At 48.9% G+C, this 22,881-nt stretch overlaps 1 pseudogene; it reads left to right on the top strand.

Moving 5' to 3' along the window:
* The window catches only part of LOC144774079 (uncharacterized), a 30,485-nt pseudogene extending 9,930 nt beyond the window's left edge, over positions 1-20,555 (top strand).
* Positions 20,556-22,881: the final 2,326 nt, after the last annotated feature.

The following is a 22,881-nucleotide window of genomic DNA, read 5'->3' as shown; positions in this document are numbered from 1 at the left end:
GAAATGCATTGTCACACTACAGCAGTACCTGTAAAATACAAACGTAAGGAATGGGCAGAGTGGGGGCCCAGGGGGACTGGAGCCAGAAAAAAACGAAGCCTCGGTAAGCAGTTTACAAAGGTTTGTAAATACACAAATGGTACTTGAAAGACCTGTGAAAAACTCGGGTGTGCGTGCTGGAGATAAGACTCCAGACACTGCCCGGCCGAGCCCACAGCCCGGGCTGACACTCACGACGCTAGGGGGGCTGAAGCCCTTCTAGCCCTATGGGCGTTGAACGCCTAGGTGAGGGGCTCCTTCAAAGTTTAGAGAAATGAACACATTCCAGAGTTCGCCCATCCCAGCTAAGAGATAATGAGCAAAGCTTTCTTCATTCTATAAATCTGTTTCCCGTGCCTACCATATAAAATACGATGCAAGGTGGTCAGGGGCTCATTGAAAGTTAAAAGAAATTAACACATTTTGGTCTTCTGCTCAGCTAAGAAATAATGAGCAAGCCTTTCTTTGTTCCAAAAGCAGTCTAAAACAGAAAAAAAAGTGCAAAAACGAACCAAAGTAGAGGAAGGGGGAATAATAATTGGAAGAGGGTCAGTCACCAGGGAGAGAAACCACCCACTAAAAGGAGGGACAAATGCAAAATTTAGCCACTGAAAGGAAAGGAATTTAAACAGCCACACAAAGGCGCTAATGGGGAGTGAGAGGTGTAATTAATGTCACTGGTGAAGCTACCACCAGCCTGGCAGACCAGCGCATGCGCTCCTAGGCTCGACCTAAAAACAAGCGGGACAAACTAACCATCAACAAGATGTCATGACCTTGATGGACAGCCCATTCAACCAATGGCAATGCATGAGGGTTAGCTCCTCCCTGATCTGCACGAGGGAGGGTCAAGCCTGTTGTAGCATGTCCACGGTGTGTAGAGTCAGGAGGATGTCTCTAGGCTGTCTCTTATTTTTCTCGGAGAAGATTTGGCTTCAAGTTTTCCCTACTTTTCCACTTGTGGGTTTCAAGCCTGGTGATATCTTGCCACCTTGTGTCGCGTTCACTGCCAGAAATGGTTACCTTTTAACAGATATTTTTTTGGGGGTAGAGTGTAGCTGCTTTGTAGGTGATTTTAAGATGAAGCAGGCTTGGGGGCAGCATGCGTACGACCTCTGGTAATGGCGTTGTAGAGGCAGGACCTTTGGCAAGGAGGGCTTTGTCCGCATCAGGAGAGGACCTGGGCTTGGACGGTCATTCTACAGCCTGCTTCAGGGAGCTGGGCTTTCCACAGCCCTGCGCTGCCTGTAATCCCTCTGCAGCGCCTGCGGCGTCAGGGGTGGCTGAGGATGAGATCTGAACCAACCTAGCTTCATGCTAGACAGCTGTTCTGGCATCTGAGCTTGTCTGTGGTTGGTTTTATTGGTAGAAATTCTGTTTTGGTCGAGTTGAGCTTTGGGCCGTTGCTTGACATGTGGTTCTAATGACTGACAACCATAATTAAAGTTTTTTTTTTTAATGGGAGCCTGCCTTGGAGGCAAGTGTCTGTATGCAATGGCTCCCGACTACAAATCCCACAATGCAATGCGTAGGACTGGGTGAGCGGCTCAAAGGTGGAACTGTGAGACTAGAGAGCTCAGTAATAATTGTGCTTTACATCCATCATGTCACCTTTGAAAGCATCTAATGTCCTGGCTTGCATTTTTATAAGCAACAGTAATGTTCTCCTCTCCCCTGCTCCCTCCCCCTTCACCATGGCACATTCCAGTCTTTCCGCCTACGCTGGCGTCGATTTGGCTGCCTAGCGCCAACGCATGCACCCTTGCACCATGGTCCAAAGCTGTCTGCATTGCTTGAGGATTGTTTTTGTGCAGGAGGGCACACCTTTCTGCACAAAAACAATCCTGAGAGGCAAATTCCTCTTTCTATGTGTGCTGCAGAAAGCAGCAGGCATAGAGAGAAGAAGTAACTAGGAGAAATAAAGACATTTCTACTCACTATGCCTCTCCAAGGAGGGGACGTTTCTTTTTGGTACACTCCCAGATCTACCAGAGATGGTAAATCTGGGAATGCGTTATAATCCATACGAGTTGGGTGGGAATTCCAACGCAAAGTCCATGGAATGCCTTCTCAGAGCAGAGCAACGTAACGCAGCGTTTTACGATGCATTGCACTACTCTGGATTTTTGAAGCCACTCAGGGCCATACAAGGTGGCCTTGCACAGTCTAATAAATGGTATTTTAGGGTTTGCATCGCGCAGGCACCACATTGCATGGTGCAGACGCAACACAAACAGGACACAAACATTTGATAAATAGGGCCCTAAGTTACTAAGGCAACCAAGTGGCACCAAGAAGTTCAGATTTGTTAAATCACACAGACCACACAGCAGCCAAATGGATTTGAAAACAGAAATACCAGGAGCACTTGTGACCCCTGTGCCTCCTGGATGACACCCTGAGTACTTAAGGGTATATTTACAAGGAATTGGCATAGGGCAGCATCGCAAATCATTTTACTGCGCTGCCCTGCGCCAATTCGGAAGGGCAGGAATGCACCGTATACGGTGCATTCCTCTCCTTTCAGCCAGCTGCGGGGCACATTTTGCAGCCGTGCGCCAATGCAGGCACCCCCTGCACCATGGTGCAAGGGTGTCTGTGTTGTTGGCACAATTGTTCTTGTGTAGGGAGGGGCACCTTCCTGCACACCAACAATCACAAGAGGTGTTTTCCTCTTTCTATGTGTGCTGCCGATTTTAGCACTGCCCCAGGTTCACAAAATGTTGTAAATCTGGGGCAGTGTCAAACTCCATGGGTGTTGAGTGGGAACACCCGCAGTAACGCCCATGGATCTCCTTCTGAGGGCAGAGTAAGGCAACACAGCAACTTGCGCTGCCTCGCCTTACTCTATGGTCCATGAAAAGCCACGCCCTGTGCGCTGCCGAAATGTCACAAAAAGTGACGTTCCGGTGGCGCACACAGCTTGTAAATATGCCCCTCAGTCCTGAAACATCATGCGTGCTTGGTTAGGTAGCAGGCTCAGATCAGCGCCTAGAAGCCTCCTTGGAAGATACAGCCAACTGTACAATTGTCAGCCATTAAATCAACCAGTCAGGATATTGGGGACACTAACGCACAAGGAAGAAAAGAAGAACAAGCATTAACAAAGACAATAGGCCCGCCGTTGACTGCCGGCCTTCTGACAATTCTTCTTTTGTTTTAGCATGGTATTTGCAATTCTTCATTTGTTGGGCCCTCAGCAATCTAAAAAAATCATTTGCTGCAGGCAAAATAGTTTTTGGGTCTCAAAAAAATTACATGTTACCACAGTACTCCCAGGCACCATGGGTAACTACTTAAAAAGTCAATCAGTCTGGCATTGGCTGCCAGCCTCTTGCCTTTGAGAAAGAAATAATGAAAAAACAAAAAGGAAACAAGAAAGAAAGAAAGGAAGAAGGAAAGAAAAAGAAAGAAACAAAGAAACAAGGAAAGAAAGAGAGAAGGAAATAGGAGAGAAAGAAAGAAAGTTAGAGAATGAAGGAGCAAGTAAGTAAGAGAGAAGGGAAGGGAAAGAAAGAAGAAGAGAAGGAATGAAAGTAGCCAAGAATGAAAGAAGGAGAAAGAAAGAAACAGAAAGAAAAAAATAGAAAAGGGAAGAGAGAATGGAAAAAGGGAAGAGAGAATGGAAAAAGGAAACATAGGGAAAGAAAAGAAGAAAGAAAGAACATAGGAAAGAAAGACAGAAAGAAAGAAAGAAGCAAACAAAGAGAGAAGGTAATAGGTGAAAAAGAAAGAAAGAAAGAAAGAAAGAAAGAAAGAAAGAAAGAAAGAAAGAGGAAGAGAAGGAAGGAGCAAGTAAGTAAGGGAGAAGTGAAGGAAAGAAGCAAATAAGTAATTAAAGAAGCCATGAATGAAAGAAGGAGAAAGAAAGAAATACAAAAGAGACGATAGAATGAAAAAAAGGAAAGAAAGGGAAAGAAAAGAAGAAAGAAGGAAAGAAAGAAAGAAAAAAGGAAAGAAAGAAAAAAAGTTAAAGGAAGATAACTTAATACAGAGTAGTTTCAAATGAGCACAATTTAGTATGCTGTCAAATAGCAAGTCAGAAAAATAGACCACTTGAAAAGGAATGTATTACAGCTTTGGTAAGAGATGGGACTTTGAAAAAGAATGAATAAAGAAAGAAAAAAAGAAATAGAAAAAAGAGAGAAAGAAAGAAAGAAAGAAAAAAAGAAAGAAAGAGAAAGAAAGAAAGAAAGAAATGAAGAACCTGGATAACCCACTTACTGGGTCTCGGCGGCGGGGGAACCGCCCAAATCTTCCATACCTTCCATACTTAGTAAAAGGAGACACAGGAGCTTTCGTCTGCAGGAGGAACCCAGATTTATTTCAATAGCCCTGGCTATGGAACAGAGTCCCAAGCTAGTCAGAGACAAAACCCAGGAGGCTGCTACTTCACTCTGTAGCTTACAAGCCTTTTATACATTTTTCATCCCAGTCTTTTGGCTGTCAGACCATTGTTTAATCAGGGCAGTGTTTACAGTTGATAACCAGATCCAGACGATGTTTGTAGTTAGTGACCTGGTCAAGGCTTGGTACACAGATCATTGTTCACTCAGCTTTGATCAAGGCTTAGTTTTTCAGGTCTTTGTTCAATTGCCTTGATCAAAGCCCGGTCCTTCAAGTCATTGTTTCATCACCCTGATCAGGGCCCAACAGTCAGACCATTGTGTAGATAACCTGATCACGGTATCAAGGATGTTTACCAGGCTGGGAGCGGGAGATGGAAAACAAGCTTGTTTACGCAGGGCGTGGGTGTCTCATGGCTTTCTGTTGAACTTCAAAGAACAGGGGGTTGGGTGTGCGACAGTTCCTGGGCAGAAATGCAGGCTGCAATATGGTTTTTGTCGTGTCAGTTTAGATTTTCCTCAGGCATCAGCAAAAATGACCAGGTGGGTCGTGTGGAAGTGTTTGACGCGAGATGGCAATGAAAAAACAATGGAGTCCCGGTACAGATGATGCTAATCAGAAAAACACTTTTCCTCAGACCTCCTTTTGCCATTTAGTGGCAAATACTTTTAAGAAATGTCAATGTTCATAAGACCATCTCTTTCTTGTTGGAGCATCATCATCATCATATTGGTGTTGTGAATGTTAGAGGGTGTAGGCTTGATGGTCTGGACACACATTGTACAGTGCACTGGCAGGCAGTGAAAGCAAAAACAGCAGGAGACCAGGACAGCTACTCCCAAGGCAAGGAAAATGAGGACCCTCCAACCCCACTGGGAAAGGAGGCCCCAGATCCAGCCAGTGAGGGACCATCTGCCTTCATCTAAATGAATTTCGGAAGAAAGGCGATGCAGATGTCGGATGGCATTGTACACTGTAGGTGCGTTGTCTGGGATGTACACGCAGCAGCTGGAACCGATCAATTTACATACACCACCACAATCAGCAAGGATGACGTCGAGGACCATGCGGTTTTGGAGCGTTATAAGGCAGTCGGCCTGTAGCTCTGCAGTGATATTGGAGAGGGCACCAGCTGTTACTTTGATGGTGGCCTCAACGACCCTGGTCAGTCCTCGTACAGCCCGACTGTTTGCCATGGGGCCCCAAAATGGAAGGAAATCTTTCAAGAAGTCCCCGGCTTCCCGGCCCGCTGTATCCTCAGCTGACATGATGCCTCTACTTGAGCGGCGCAGGGCGCCCTTCATTGACTGGTGGTAACCTCCATGGGTAGAGTATGTTGGTGGAAGGAGGAAGGCCAGATAGCAGGTACCAGACCAGTTACGGGGGAGCCAAGTGTAGGCGGCAGTGCCACAGATGAAATAGGTGTTGGGGGATGCCACCAGCTTCGGAGGAGATGTAGAGTTCAAAGCTTTTGTAATTTTTACACGTACTGGTACCAACTTTCTTAGTCCCTAGGCCATGGATGCAGACACGGCCTTGCACATTTATGACATTCACAGTGTCTCGTTCATCAGGCAGTATCATTCTTGTGCGGAATCTGGAAAATGTTCTTCGAGTGGTTGAGTTGAATACTACCATTTCACTGAGTTCATCTGGTGGTGGTAGCAATGTGGACGAGCTGGTCGGGCAAAAAGGAGCATTGGCATTGCCAGATCTGTTCCGCCAGGAGTCATCCCGAAATGTCCCAAGGATAGAACTGGCAGTACCATTGACAGTGTAGGCCTCCTGCATCAGCATCCACCATGCAAGACAAGACCCAGTGATGGAGAAGGGGTAAGGAAAGAATGGAACAGGGTGTATCATGGAATGCGGCATCAGTCCACAAACCCAGCAGTTGGAAGTGTTCATGATCAGCTGATGATGATGCAACATTTGGATGAAGGTGTTGTTGAAGAATTCTGCACGGCGGGGTAATTCGTGGGCTGCTAGCGTGTAATACTGGTGTTCTGCAGGAGTCGGGGTAGGAGTTGGTGAGGTAATAGGATGGCAGATTAGTAACAGCCAACCAAGGATAGACAGGATGAGGGAGACAAACAGCGTCACCACGGTGGCTATGAAGCATTTACTATGTCGGAGACTGGCATCTTGTTTCTGGATTCGGGCATTTTGGAGGGTGCCATCGTGCTAAGCCAGGGACCACTAGCAGCTGTTTGTGATTGGTGGTTGCTTCACTGGGTGCAGGTGCCAAGGAGCCCTATGGCATACCTTAGTCCGGCACACCAGCTTTACTCTCATCTGGGAAGATCACAGCCCTACAGCATATCGGCACTTGGCAAAGTCAAGGGCAAGCCTTCCCTCGGGGCGCAAGTTATATCGGTCGGAAGTAGGAACAGTATGGTCGGGAAACAATTGTTCTTGGTGTTGAGCAGAGTTAGAGGAATGTTCCACGCTTCCTTTCAGTATGTTGTCACTCTCTGCTTCCGTAGATGTAGAATGCAGTCTGGCATCGCTGAATGGGACAAACGTCAGAACTGTTTCTGTTTCTGAGTCTCCTTGTCCTTTCCTCACCCACTGATCATAGGGGAGGGGCAGAGGCACACGCCGGCAGTGAGACGAATGAACCCAATTCTTCCGACCTTCTACTTTCACAGCGGTGCGGGTGGCCAGTAACACATTACGGGGCTGTGTCCAGTGGGGCTCGAGGCTCTTAGTCCGTTGAAAGTTCCGGATCAGGACATATTCTTCAGGTTGGATAACGTGTCCTGGGCCCTCGCTTTTGTCAGGTATGGCGAAAGGTATTAGTTAGACTGTACAGATAATCAGTTAATACAGGGTATTCAACATCAGACAGTTTCTTAGGCCGTGGGACACCCCAGACATTGGCAGGCCTCCCGAACACGATCTCATGGGGGGATAGCCCCATCCAGGTGTGTGCCGTTGTTCTTGTAGACCATGGGTACTCACAAACTTTCTCTCTGGGGCCAAATTTACAGTGTGGTTTGTGTCCGAGGGCCGCACTGGTGGGGGCGGGGGCAGGGCTAGAGCAACAAAAAAACTGTGACCATGAGGTTGATCACAGGTCCTTGCAGCAGACGTCTTCATCCACTGAGCCACCAGACCTGGCATACACACATCTCTCTATCTCTCTCTGTCTCCCTCCCTCTCTTTCTCCATATCCCTCCCTCTCTCTCCCTCTCTCTGCCTCCCTCTCTTTCCCTCTCTCTCTCTGTCTCTCTGTCTCCCTCTGTCTCATTCACTCTGACTCTCTCACTTCCTCTCTTCCTCTGTCTTCCTCACTCTCTCTGTTCTTTCTCCCTCACTCTATTTCCCTCTCCCTCACTCTATTTCCCTCTCCCTCGCTTTATTTCCCTCTCCCTCACTCTGTCTCCCTCTCTCTCCTTCCCTCTCCCTCCTTCCCTCTGTCTCCCTCTCTCTCCTTCCCTCTCCCTCATTTCCTCTGTCTCCCTCTCTCTCCTTCCCTCTCCCTCACTCTGAGGTCTCCCTCTCTCTCCTTCCCTCTCCCTCACTCTGAGGTCTCCCTCTCTCTCCTTCCCTCTCCCTCACCCTGAGGTCTCCCTCTCTCTCCTTCCCTCCCCCTCACTCTGAGGTCTCCCTCTCTCTGAGGTCTCCCTCACTCTGTCTCCCTCACTTTGTCTCCCTTGCTCTGTCTCCCTCGCTCTCCCTCCCTCACTCTGTCTCTCTCACTCAGCCTCCCTCGCTCTGTCTCCCTTGCTCTGTCTCCCTCGCTCTCCCTCCCTCACTCTGTCTCTCTCACTCTGTCTCCCTCACTCTGTCTACCTCACTCTCCCTCCCTTTCCCTCCCTCCCTCGCACTGTCTCCCTCACTCTCTCCCTCACTCTCCCTCACCCTCCCTCGCTCTCCCTCCCTTTCCCTCTCTCCCTTTACCTCCCTCCCTCGCTCTCCCTCCCTCCCTCCCTCCCTTTCCCTCTCCCCTCGCTCCCCCTCGCTCTCCCTCTCCCTCCCTTTCCCTCCCTCTCCCTCCCTTTTCCTTCCTCACTCCCTTGCCCTTACTCTCCCTCCCTCTGTCTGCCTCCCTTTCCCTCCCTCCCTCGCTCTCCCTCCCTCTCCCTCCCTTTCCCTCCCTCGCTCTCCCTCCCTCACCCTCCCTTTCCCTCCCTCCCTCACTCTCCCTCCCTCACCCTTCCTTTCCCTCCCTCCCTCGCTCTCCCATCCTTTCCCTCCCTCCCTCGCTCTCCCTCCCTTTCCCTCCCTTTCCCTCCATCCCTCGCTCTCCCTCCCTTCTCCTCCCTCCCTCACTCTCCCACCTTCCCTCGCTCTCCCTCTCTCTCCCTCCCTTTCCCTCCCTCCCTCCTTCTCCATCCCTTTCCCTCCCTCAGTCTCCCTCCCTCTGTCTGCCTCCCTTTCCCTCCCTCCCTCTCCCTCCCTTTTCCTCCCTCCCTCGCTTTCCCTCCCTCCCTCGCTCTCCCTCCATCTCCCTCCTTTTCCCTCCTTTCCTCTGTCTCCCTCCCTATGTCTGCTTCCCTTTCCCTCCCTCCCTCCCTCCCTCTCCCTTTCCTTCCCTCCCTTGCTCTCCCTCCCTCCCTTTCCCTCCCGCCCTCTCGCTCTCCCTCTCTCTCCCTCCCTCCCTCTCTCCCTCTGTCTCCCTCTCCCTCCCTTTCCCTCCCTCTGTCTCCCTCCCTCTGTCCCCCTCCCTCTGTCCCCCTCCCTCTGTCTCCCTCCCTCACTCTCCCACCTTCCCTCGCTCTCCCTCTCTCTCCCTCCCTTTCCCTCCCTCCCTCCTTCTCCATCCCTTTCCCTCCCTCAGTCTCCCTCCCTCTGTCTGCCTCCCTTTCCCTCCCTCCCTCTTCCTCCCTTTCCCTCCCTCCCTCTTCCTCCCTTTCCCTCCATCCCTTGCTTTCCCTCCCTCGCTCTCCCTCCCTCTCCCTCCTTTTCCCTCCTTTCCTCTGTCTCCCTCCCTATGTCTGCTTCCCTTTCCCTCCCTCCCTCCCCCTCCCTTTCCCTCTCACCCTTGCTCTCCCTCGCTCTCCCTCCCTTTGCCTCCCGCCCTCTCGCTCTCCCTCTCTCTCCCTCCCTTCCTCCCTCTCTCCCTCTGTCTCCCTCTGTCTCCCTCTGTCTCCCTCTCCCTCCTTTTCCCTCCCTCTGTCTCCCTCCCTCTGTCTCCCTCCCTCGGTCTCCCTACCTCTGTCTGCCTCCCTTTCCCTCCCTCTCTCGCTTTCCCTCCCTCCCTCGCTCTTTTTCCCTGTCTCCCTCTCTTTCCCTCTCTCCCTTGCTTTCCCTCCCTCCCTCGCTCTCCCTCCCTCCCTCTCCCTCCCTCCCCGTCCCTCCCTCGCTCTCTCTCCCCCTCCCTTTTCCCTCCCTCCCTCTGACTCCCTCCCTCTATCACCTCACCCTGCCTGTTTGTGCCCGGGCTGTGACAGCTTCCAGGCGCACACACACAGCTGCACCCGAGCATTTCACAGGTCTTTAAAAGACCATTTGTATGTTAATGAGGCTTTGTTCACCTCTCAACGCCCCTGCAGCCCCACTCTGACTATGGCGGGAATCACCCGGCCCCCACAGAGCAGCAGAGTCTCTGTGTCGCTCTCTGGTTGCAGACACTCTTTAAAAACAAAAAAAACAAAAAAACTCGGTACGATGTCTGCAAGGTCCCCGGGCCGCCAAGGAAGGCTTGCCGGGCTGCCAGCGGCCCACTGGCCGTACTATGAGTACCCCTGTTGTAGACAGTAGGGCTAGGGTCAGAGCATCAACCCAAGTGACACCTGTTTCAGCTACTATTTTGGCCATTTTAGTTTTTAGGATACCATTGTACACCTCTACTAGACCTGCTGACTGGGGGTGGTTAGCTGCATGAAATTTTTGTTTTATACCCAATGCTATACAGACATATTCCATAATTTGGGCTGTAAAGTGGGTCCCGTTGTCACTCCAGACCAAGCGGGGCAAACCGAATCGTGGGAGGTGTTCTTTTAATAGCACTTTGGCTGTAGTGATAGCGGTGCAGTCTTTGACGGGGTAGGCCTCCACCCATCGGCTGAAGGTACAGAGCACCACCCGGAGATATTTTAGATTGTTACATCTGTCCATCTGGATGTAATCTATTTGGAGGACTTCAAAATGGAAGGTAGGAGAGGAGAATCCTCCTTCAAGAGTAACTGTGCCTTTTATTGGGTTATACATTGGGCAAATCATGCATGTTTTCACCAGCTTTTCAGCATCTGCTGGTATCTTAGAGTTGTACCACGTATGTTCCAACAGCTTGCATATCCCTTTTGCACTAATGTGAGAAGGACCATGGGCCATCGTAACTACTGGTGGCACGTGACTGTCAGGTAACATCCATTGTCTTTCCATAGTCGTACGGACCCAGCAACCATCAATTCCCTCCATTGCTAATTGCTCCTTCCACACCCTTAGTTCCTCAGGAGTAGCATGGGACTGAATATCAATCGCGCTTTGTACTGTGTTTTCAACCATGCCCTCATCTGTCACCCACCTAGCGGGACCTCCTACATACATTCCTTCTCTTTTCCTAAGAGCTGTTTGTCTGGCCGTCTGGTCTGCCAGGGCATTGCCTTTCCCAACATCATTTGTCACTTTCTTATGGGCCTTACATTTCATAATGGCCAACTTTCTGGGGAGTGTCAGGGAGTCTAACAGTCTGTGAATTAGGGGGCAATGTTGGATCTTAGTCCCATGGGAAGTAAGGAAATTCCTTTCTTTCTACAATCTCCCAAAGTTGTGGGCCACCCCAAAGGCATACTGACTGTCAGTATAGATATTTACTGTTATTCCCTTGCTTATCTCACAGGCTCTAGTGAGGGCCACTAATTCTACTGCCTGAGCAGAGCACCGCAGAATCTGAGCTGTTTCTACTACTTGCCCCAATGTCGTGAGGGCGTAGGCGGCTGAGGTGTTACCATCTAGCCCTCTGAGACATGATCCGTCCACATACAGTGTACCTTCTGGTTCTGCTATCGGGGTATCCTGTAAGTCAACCCGTCTCTTGGTCTCCTCCTCTGTCCTTAATATGCAGTCATGTGGGTCTAAGAGGGCATCCTGAGTATCCAGTGGGAGGAATGTGCCGGGGTTCGGTACAGTGCATCTTTTGATGTTGATGTGGCTGGCAAAGAGTGTCAGTTCATATCCTGTGAATCATGCGCTAGTGAGGTACTGTTTCATTAAGGAGGGTATCTACAGAATGGGGGACCATCAGAGTCAGGGGGGAGTTCATGACGATTCCCGCACTATGACAGACCATGAGGGTGGCCGCAGGGGTCACCCGTAGGCATCCTGGGAGAGCCATTGCAACAAGATCTAAGGTGGCTGAAAAATAGGCACATGGCCGTTGATGACCTCCAAACATCTGGGCCAAGACAGCGCATGCACAGCCGTCTGTGTCATGTACAAAAAGAAAAAATTGATTGCTATAGTCAGGAGTACCGAGGACTGGAGCAGTACACAGATCCCTCTTCAAATCTTGGAAGGCCTGCGCATGCTCTGTAGTCCATGGAAAGGAACTGTTTGATAGGTCCTTAGTGGTGAGGGCAAGAAGAGGTTTGACCATGGCTGAAAAATTGGAAATCCACTGTCTACAGTATGAGGTTAGGCCTATGAAGGCTCGCACCTGCTTTTGTGTTCGTGGGGCCGTCATAGCGTTGACAATGGCTACACGATCAGCGGTGAGCTGCCTTCCCTCCTTCGAGAAGAGATGACCTAAATAGGTCACCTTCTCTTGACAAAATGTAAGCTTTTTCAAAGAGACTTTGTGATTATGGAGGGCCAGGTGGCGTAACAAACAGAGAGTAGCTTCTTTACATGCTGGGGAAGAATTTGCAGCAATGAGGAGGTCATTTACATATAGTAATAGTGTGGAATTATCAGGGAGTTCCAAGGAATCTAGTTGACTTTTTAGGGCTTGACTATAGATACTGGGGATTTCAGTGAAACCTTGAGGGGTGCGTCAGAATCTAAAGCTCCGCCCACCAAGGGAGAAACCCAAAAAATGTCTGCTGTCAAGATGTATAGGAATGCTGAAAAAAGCATTCTTCAGGTCTATGACAGAGAAGTGCGTGGCGTCAGAAGGGACCATCGTTAAGTGGGCTGTAATATCAGGGACAACAGGATATTGGGAGATTGTTATTTTGTTAAGGGCTCTTAGGTCAATCACAAATTGATATATATTAAGGGAGAGAGCATTTCCATTGGTCTTTTTAAGAACAGGAATAATGGGACTGATACAGATATTGCCACGTGTCTCCTCCACTACACCCTTGTCCATCAATTCAGATATTATTGTCAAAAGGGCCATTTCTCCTTCCGCGGGTAGTCGATACTGTCGGAGGCGGGGGAGAAGTGCACCTGGCTGGATGCGTACCACATGAGGGGGAATGTTGAGACACCCTACATCAGTGTCTGATGATGCCCAGAGGGTGGAAGGTAAAGACTGCAACTCTGGTGGGAGGGGACCAGAGAGATACATGTAGGAAGCTGCGGTGGGAGAAATTGTTAGGGATACACCTTGGGGATTACATGATATGGTCACATACAGAGCTTTCAGTAAATCCATGCCTAACAAGTTTTCACTGCAACCTGTAGTAAGGACCGAGGGAGCGTCAACATGTGCAGGGCCAATATCGAGAGGGGGGGGGTTCAGAGACAGGGCTGGTCACAGGTGTTGCTGAAAAACCCAAGGAGACATTCACATTGCCAGAAAATCGGTGCCTCTGGGAGTGACAGACGTGCAATAGAAGACCTGGTGGCCCCAGTATCCAAAAGAAAATTCTTATCGTTCCCCACAACTGACATTTGAACATACCGACCCCCTTGATCCACTGGAATTTGCACTCTGGTAATACTCCTTTCCTGGCTGTCCTATGCTTGGTAGGATCCTGTCTCATCAACTTCATCATAATCATCATTGTAATAAGTGCGTGTTGCTTCGTACCCATCAAACCTGTTAGCCGGGCATGGCCGGACGGGAGTGTCATCCCGGGGGCCTACGTTCTTTATCCTGTGGATGGGGCAGGCCATGGTCCCTAGTCGGCCTCGCTTCCCTAGGAGCGCGAGGCCGAGTCTTCCCTATTCGGATGTTTTCAGCTAACACGGGACACTCATCTATCCAATGGCCGTACCCCTTAAAATAAGCACACTGATCTATTTGGAGGGCTCCCGTGCGTTGAGGGCTGGAGGTGGTAGACTGGCGAGCCCTCGGAAGGGGTTGGAGTTGAGGGCTAAAATTCCCACGGGCATCAGGACCTTGGGGAGGGTAAGCCTGCTGCAGAAGTGCCTTAGTCTTAAGATCCCTAACCTTCCTACTTTCCCTGTCTCTATCTTCATTCTCCTTATTCTCATGATATTGTGCCATAGCCAAGATACCAGTCATAGTTTGGGCAGACCACGTACTTTCAACTTCCTCAAGCCTGGCGGAGATCTCAGGTAGCAAGTTGCTGACAAACTTATGAACAAATACTGGGCCAGAACCTGGGATCCGGGGATCCAAACCACTGTGTCCCTTGTATTCTGTCTCAAAACGGGTAAAGAAGTCAGCCACATTCTCATCTTTTTGCTGCCTACAGGCGTTTATTTTATCCCAGGTAATGACAGTTTCCGGCAAAAGTGTTTTCATAAACGTCATTATTTTACCGGGCAAAGTCAGGATGGCAGCTTCTGGTTTAGTCCCTCCTACCCTTGCTTCTTCCATAGCCTCTAAGTCAGCCCATTTACCTCCCAATGCCACTTCATGGTCAGTATGTCGAATCTTGTCCCAAATTTCAGTGGGGACAACCGTACCAAAAAGTAAATCTATATCCTCAAGAATGAGAGTACCTGCAGATATAATCTGACCTAATTCTCCGTAAAAGGCAGCCAGATTCTTCCGGGGATCTGGTTATTGTCCTTTTAACTGCATTACTTTTGACCTTTTCCAAGGAACATGAACCCAAAGCCTGCGCCAGTGTGCTTCAACAGCCCCTCGCCCATTATTTTGGGCATCGGTAAGTGCGTTAACAAAGACAGGAGCTGCCTCTCTCCTTGGCATAGCTGTTTCCAGAGGGGTGTTGAGAAAAGCAGTCATATCACGGTAAGCCATTATAGCAGACATAGCGCCAAACATCCCCTCTCCCTGAACATCGCCTCTTTTTATTTGTGACCTAAGGTCCATTAATCCGGTGGGTACCTATTTAAGCGCATTCTCAAATCTTTGCATGACCAAAGTACACATATATTCAGCCCAGGTGGTCTGTTCCATAATCGTCCACTGAGAAAAGGTGGACCATATTTCTTTAAAGGTATAAATATTCCTGTTATTTATCCAACATTCACACTGTTGGCTCTGTAGGTCATTTTCTCGAAGGGACGAAAAGCTGACTGCAGAGCGCAGGGAGGCCAGTCGGGAGGAATTCAACAATTTATATAAATCCTGCTTAACTGTAGACCACGGGGAAGTAGGAAAAGGGCGGGTAGGGGTAAGGCCGCAGGGGTTGGGCGGATGGAGACTTGTTGTCATTCCCGCAGCGAGGACAGGGTTAACGGGCGTGGTTGGTGTCATAGAAAAAGTCGGGAGGGTCGGTGTGACAGGGAGAACAGTAGGAGGGGCAGTGGGGGCAGAAGTGGGTTTTGGCAGGGGGTGCGGGGTGTGAGGCGTCAGGGCAGGGTACATTGGGGCATATGCAGGAGGGCTTTCTAGCATGGCATCAAGCAAGGAATCACCTTCTTCTCCCCCTTCAATATGGCCCTTTCCTTTCTCCTCACGAGCTGGATAACATTTTTGTAGCCGTGCCCCATGCTCCCTATTGGCTATTTCTTCTGATTTTGTCATTTGATTTTGTAAATTTTCTCTGGCATGGTCGGCCATTGACATACGCTCCTGTTTTCTTTCTTGAGCCTTCTGTTTTCTAGCTCTATCTCTTTCCTCCAAAATTGGACAGAATCAAACATAGACGGGCGCGTTTTTCTTTTCATTAATTGTTCCTCTAAGTTGGCGAGAACTTGGGAATTAAAGGAGCCATAAAGTGGCCACTGTAATTCCGCGTTACTTTTTTTGTATATTTTACCCAGAATGAGGAAAACATTATGGCAGAAGGGCCATGTTTAACATACATCGTATGGCCAGGGGTCCCTTCTGGAGGAAGCGGACAGGCCGCCTCCAACTGGGAGTCCTGCGTACACATACAACAACATATTCTCTTGAACTTAGTACTGACTGGCATGCTTAAAAACAGATAACAGACACCAGCGGGTTTTTTAAAACTCAATAACAACTTGGCTTTTGCGAAAGTCAATAACAGAATCATACAGACTTGGTGGATGATCAGTCCACCCTTACCTTACAGGGGTAGTTCACGCGGTCATGTGGCCCAGACCGGGTGTGGAGGGACAGCGGGCGAGTCGTTCGGTCTACTGGAATACAAGAATCCCTCGGGTAGGGCGCCTCCGTCGGAGTCTCTCTGTGCACCTCCTCACATCCACCGGGCCTGACCTTCGTGCTCGTGGAGTACCTGTTCAGGTGCCATTTAAAGAACCGGGACAACACACTTACTGGGTCTCGGTGGCGGGGGAACCGCCCAAATCTTCCATACCTTCCATACTTAGTAAAAGGAGACACAGGAGCCTTCGTCTGCAGGAGGAACCCAGATTTATTTCAATAGCCCGGGCTTTGGAACAGAGTACCAAGCTAGTCAGAGACAAAACCCAGGAGGCTGCTACTTCACTCTGTAGCTTACAAGCCTTTTATAACTTTTTCATCCCATTCTTTTGGCTGTCAGACCATTGTTTAACCAGGGCAGTGTTTACAGTTGATAACCAGATTCAGACGATGTTTGTAGTTAGTGACCTGGTCAAGGCTTGGTACACAGATCATTGTTCACTCGGCTTTGATCAAGGCTCAGTTTTTCAGGTCTTTCTTCAATTGCCTTGATCAAAGCCCGGTCCTTCAAGTTATTGTTTAATCACCCTGATCAGGTCCCAACAGTCAGACCATTGTCTAGATTACCTGATCACGGTGTCAAGGATGTTTACCAGGCTGGGAGCAGGAGATGGAAAACAAGCTTGTTTACGCAGGACCTGGGTGTCTCATGGCTTTCTGTTGAACTGTAAAGAACAGGGGGTTGGGTGTGGACAGTTCCTGGGCAGAAATGCAGGCTGCAAGATGATTTTTGTCGGGTCAGTTTAGATTTTCCTCAGGCATCAGCAGAAATGACCAGGTGGGTCGTGTGGAAGTGTTTGACACGAGATGGCAATGAAAAAACAATGGAGTCCCTGTACAGATGATGCTAATCAGAAAAACACTTTTCCTCAGAAAGAAGCAAAGAAAGAGAGAAGGGAATAGAAGGCGAGAAAGAAAAAAGGGAAGAAAGAAAGGAAGGAACAAGTAAGTAAGAGGGAAGGAAAGGGAAGGAAAGAAGAAAAGAAGGAATAAAAGACGCCAAGAATGAAAGGAGAAAGAGAAAGAAAAAAAAAGAAAGAAATAGAAAAGGGAAGTGAGAATGAAAGAAGGAAAGAAAAGAAAGAAGGAAACAAAGAAAGAAATAAGTAAAAAGAAGAAATCGTAATACAGAGCAGTTTCAAAAGGACACAATTTAGTATGCTGTGATATAGCAAGTCAGAAAAACAGAACACTTGAAAAGGAATTTAAAACAGAATTGGTAGGAGATGGGAATGATAAAGATGCAGTGTGCATTAGAAGCACCCAAACATAAAGGCAACACTAAGGTAACTATTAAATATAAACAAAAACAGTGGCATTAAAGGTAGCTACCTTATGCGCGGATGTACTCCAAGTGGAAATGGAAAAATGCAGTCACTCAAAGGGAAGTTAACCAGTGGCTGAAGTAGGCGGAGCCGTTGCATCATCCTGTATGTTGTAGTGGGTGGAAGCAAAATTTGACTGACACAACAACAGACCAATGGATGAAGAGGGATGGCTAAAAGCCCCTATTTTTAATTATATCACACATATTTTAGTAAAATCGAAAGGTCTTGCTAACGCCAGGCCTATCGAATGGAGAATAAAGAGACAGCCAGACTTGAGACAGGAGGGCCATCTCTTGTCAAACTCGGAGGGAGTGCTATGTGAGGAGCACCGTATGTTCACTGTTTGATCCTCTGGTTGATTCCGGCTCCTGGACACCCAGAACCTGGCCCCTCTCAGGGGCAATGTTCAAATGTCCACCTGTGACAGAGACGCCATTGTACACTAAAGTGTCTCATCTGAACATGACGTCATAATTAACATTTTTTTCTGGTGTTTTATAGAGGGCAGCTCTCGGGAGGTGCGGAGTCCCGAAAGAATACGCGAGTGAAGCGACCATCAGAGCGCCCAGACCGCAAGACGGCAAATAAGAGGCTGTTCATTCCATGTGATTCTCAGAAAAAGCACCCTGCGCCTCCTAGAGACAGTCATGAATTATAATAATTGTTTAATTTGAGCCAGTGGTATGCGGTGCTCGGCACTGGCACTCAATTGTCAATGCCGGCACTTATGACAGGTGCCACATTGTCTAATAAAGAGATGAGCAGAACAACAGTTTATTATTAATATAATATATATTTGAAAAATAGCCAACTAATAGCTGTCTCCAACGCCATTCTTTCTAGCTCTGGGGGCTTGGGATTGTCTGAATTTTGATTGGTAGCGCTGGCAGGGGCAATGGGTGGAGCCAGCTGCAGTGGCCTCCTCCCATTTTTACAAATTAAGCACTGATTATAATGAAGCTTAAGGGAATTTTTTAGTAATCAATGAAAGTACCTCAATGAAGTAGATGTTTGAATGGTTCGGAGTCTGATTTCTCACTCATCTTCTCTGTCAGCGTTGGTTACTGTGCCTGTTTCATCTGGCACCCTTGGTGTCTGTGCCTGTCTCAGCTTTCAGCGTTGGTGATTGTGCCTGTTTCATCTGGCACCCTTGGTGACTGTGCCTGTCTCAGCTGTCAGCCTTGGTGACTGTTTCATCAGGCACCCTTGGTGCCTGTCTCAGCTGTCAGCCTTGGTGACTGTGCCTGTTTCATCTGGCACCCTTGGTGACTGTTCACCAGGGTTGTCTGGGCAAGAAAGGTTTTATGATTTTGTGCAGGGAAAAAATTCCAATCACGAACTGATTTTTGTGGTGTAAATTGTTTATGAATGAAACTTGGGTATTGACTACTATTAATGACCACGATTAGGACTAGCATTATGCACTAAGAAAATCCTAGGACTCCTTTGACTCTAAGACTCAGGGCCCGATGTAGGTAATCCCAGATTACCGATTCTTAAATACCGAATCATACCGATTCGGTATTTAAGAACTGGCAATCGGGATGTAGGTGATTTTACCGAATTAATTACCGAATCGGTATGATTCGGTAATTAATGAATCGGTATTTACCGAATCTGTAATTGCCATTGATTCCTATGGGCCTTGAGGCCCATAGGAATCAAAGGCAATTACCGAATCGGTAAAATTACCGAATTTGCAAGGGGACAGGGTGTCACTTTGACACCCTGTTGCACCCCTGATTCTGGCTTGTGGCACACATACATGCCCTAATGCATGTATGTGTGCCACAAGGCACAGGTGTACATGCACAGATGTGCATATACACAGGAATCCGTTATTTACCATGATATAGTATGTCATGGTAAATAACAAATTCTTAAGGGCTGGTGGCACTGTTTTCAGTGCCACCTCCATCACAAACTTGAGATTCTGTAAATTTACCGATTCGGTAATTTACAGAATCGGTAAATTTACCGATTCTGTAAATATACCAAATCGGTAAATTTAAGGCCCCCTACATCTCAATCACCAAATACCGGTCGGTATACCGACCGGTATTTGGTGACTTACATCTGGCCCTCAGTCTATATTCTACGTTACTAAAAACGCCCTGAGGAAGCCCATGTAAGGGGGCGAAACACATGTTGGCTGATTCTCCACTCACTCTTAAGGATAGAGTGGAAGTTTCATTCATAAACAATTCACACCACAAAAATCAGTGCGTGATTGGAATTATTTCCCTGCAACAAATCATATAATCTTTCTTGCCCAGACAACCCTGGTGAACTTTGTACGTATTAGGGGGTTAGGGATTTCCCCCTGTCAAGGGCAGGAATCTAACAAGCGAATTTTTGCTCATCTTGACCGTTCACCCCTTTTCTCCAAAAACCCTTGGTGACTGTGCCTGTCTCAGCTGTCAGCCTTGGTGACTGTGCCTCTCTCAGCTGTCTGCCTTTGTGACTCTGCCTGTTTTCATCAGGCACCCTTGATGCCCGTGCCTGTGTCAGCTGTCAGTCTTGGTGACTGTGCCTGTTTCATTTGGCACTCTTGGTGACTGTGCCTGTCTCAGCTGTCAGTCTTGGTGACTGTGCCTGTCTCATCTGTCACCCTCAGTGACTGGGTCTGTCTCATCTGTCACCCTCGGTGACTGTGCCTGTCTCATCTGTCAGCCTCGATGACTGGGTCTGTCTCATCTGTCACCCTCGGTGACTGTGCCTGTCTCATCTGTCAGCCTCGATGACTGTGCCTGTCTCATCTGTCAGCCTCGATGACTGTGCCTGTCTTATCTGTCAGTCTGGGTGACTGTTCCTGTCTCATCTGTCAGTCTGAGTGACTGTTCCTGTCTCATCTGTCAGGCTGGGTGACTGTGCCTGTCTCATCTATCAGTTTTGCATTTAATTATATTCATACCGGCAATAATTGTTTAGAGTATTATGAATAAACATTGTTAAAAGCAAATAATTAAGGATGTCAATATCGAGCATTAAAAATATTTTTAAAAGACTAAGATGTGTCCCTGTGGAAGTGATTCACTGATAGACACCGGAAGTTGTTTCCTGCCATGTTCTGGGGTGGGGGCTGGACAAGGAACCTCACCTCGGTGTGACGGCTGATGATCATTCTCCTTTGAAAGCGCTGATCTTTGTCCGTTCCTGTTGCATTGAACTTGGAAATCGCCGTACTCAGACCTCTGATCACAACAATTGTGGGGGATAAAGGGCTCGGAGGGGGCTCGCTGCCTTATTAACACCACTCCAAAATAAAACATCCATAATTAACCCAAAGGCCTGAAAAAATCGTTTCTTCCAAAGCTTGCATTGCGCTGTGCACTAAAACCGACAAATTAAATGGTAAATGGTCACTTTTTTTGACAGACTTTCAGAAAACCTCAGAGGAGCACTCCTGGCCAGCTGATACTCCGGTGAATAAGTGACAGCAGTCACCGGAGAAGCAGTCTCCCTTTAAAGAAGGGGACCGCCCCAGCAGCCTTCCATCAAACAAGGGTTACCTCCCCAGCAGCCTTCCATCAAACAAGGGGACCGCCCCAGCAGCCTTCCATCAAACAAGAGGACCGCCCCAGCAGCCTTCCATCAAACAAGGGGACCTACCCAGCAGCCTTCCATCAAACAAGGGGACCGCCCCAGCAGCCTTCCATCAAACAAGGGGACCTCCCAGCAGCCTTCCATCAAACAAGAGGACCGCCCCAGCAGCCTTCCATCAAACAAGAGGACCGCCCCAGCAGCCTTCCATGAAACAAGAGGACCGCCCCAGCAGCCTTCCATGAAACAAGAGGACCGCCCAAGCAGCCTTCCATGAAACAAGAGGATCGCCCCAGCAGCCTTCCATCAAACAAGGGGACCTCCCCAGCAGCCTTCCATCAAACAAGAGGACCTTCCCAGCAGCCTTCCATCAAAGAAGGGGAATGCCCCAGCAGCCTTCCATCAAACAAGGGGACCGCCCCAGCAGCCTTCCATCAAACAAGGGGACCTCCCCAGCAGCCTTCCATCCAACAAGGGGACCGCCCCAGCAGCCTTCCATCAAACAAGAGGACCGCCCCAGCAGCCTTCCATCAAACAAGAGGACCGCCCCAGCAGCCTTCCATCAAACAAGAGGACCGCCCCAGCAGCCTTCCATCAAACAAGAGGACCGCCCCAGCAGCCTTCCATGAAACAAGAGGACCGCCCAAGCAGCCTTCCATGAAACAAGAGGACCGCCCCAGCAGCCTTCCATCAAACAAGGGGACCTCCCCAGCAGCCTTCCATCAAACAAGAGGACCTTCCCAGCAGCCTTCCATCAAAGAAGGGGAATGCCCCAGCAGCCTTCCATCAAACAAGGGGACCGCCCCAGCAGCCTTCCATCAAACAAGGGGACCTCCCCAGCAGCCTTCCATCAAACAAGGGGACCGCCCCAGCAGCCTTCCATCAAACAAGAGGACCGCCCCAGCAGCCTTCCATCAAACAACGGGACCTCCCCAGCAGCCTTCCATCAAACAAGGGGACCTCCCCAGCAGCCTTCCATCAAGCAAGGGGACCGCCCCAGCAGCCTTCCATCAAACAAGAGGACCGCCCCAGCAGCCTTCCATCAAACAACGGGACCTCCCCAGCAGCCTTCCATCAAACAAGGGGACCTCCCCAGCAGCCTTCCATCAAGCAAGGGGACCGCCCCAGCAGCCTTCCATCAAACAAGGGGACCGCCCCAGCAGCCTTCCATCAAACAAGGGGACCGCCCCAGCAGCCTTCCATCAAACAAGGGGACCTCCCAGCAGCCTTCCATCAAACAAGAGGACCGCCCCAGCAGCCTTCCATGAAACAAGAGGACCGCCCCAGCAGCCTTCCATCAAACAAGAGGACCGCCCCAGCAGCCTTCCATGAAACAAGAGGACCGCCCAAGCAGCCTTCCATGAAACAAGAGGACCGCCCCAGCAGCCTTCCATCAAACAAGAGGACCTTCCCAGCAGCCTTCCATCAAAGAAGGGGAATGCCCCAGCAGCCTTCCATCAAACAAGGGGACCGCCCCAGCAGGATCCATCAAACAAGGAGACCTCCCCAGCAGCCATCCATTGTGGTTCTGAAAAATATGGATCCGTAATAGTACCGGACTCGAGAATAAAAAACTTCGTCGAAATAGGACGAATTTGGTATCAAAAGACCGGAAATGACGAGTACATCAAGTACATGTATTTTCGGCATATTCGAGTGACAATTTCACCTCGAAATCGTCATTTACCTTCTGAACCCTTAGTTGCATGTTGCCCTCTACATAGGCCTTAATCCAGTCGAATTTGATTCCACAAGGACACATACTCCTTAATCGACTTCTTCCTGACCCCAGTACAAGTTAGAACCATTGCCCCAGGCCGAGCTCGTTAGGTCAGTTCCCTCCCAGTGGCCAAGCAAGATAATATCTAGGCCCAACCGGCCATAAAGCCATTTCAGCACGCACACCTGCCATATCTCGCTCACATCTTTCTTCACTCCTTTTTCTCTCTTATTTTATGGTGGGGAGGTGACCATTTTTATTAGGGGTCCAGCGATATCTGATGAAATGTTGGGCCTTGCCGGATGATTTGTTATGGGCAGCACGACGTGAAATATGTACATGTCATCATGACTCTGCTTTCTTTTTGTAATCAGTAACCATAAATGAAATACCACGCACCCAAGGAATGTTTCGCCAAAGGGTAAATATTGTGTATAAGAAGAGAAGCCTAACTTTGTGAAAGTGTGCAGTCTCCTGAATATACTTGTATCGTACTTCTA

The sequence above is a fragment of the Lissotriton helveticus genome, chromosome 8 (genome assembly GCF_964261635.1).
Source record: "Lissotriton helveticus chromosome 8, aLisHel1.1, whole genome shotgun sequence".
NCBI classification, from domain to species: domain Eukaryota; kingdom Metazoa; phylum Chordata; class Amphibia; order Caudata; family Salamandridae; genus Lissotriton; species Lissotriton helveticus.
This window is presented reverse-complemented; position numbering and strand designations above follow the sequence as displayed.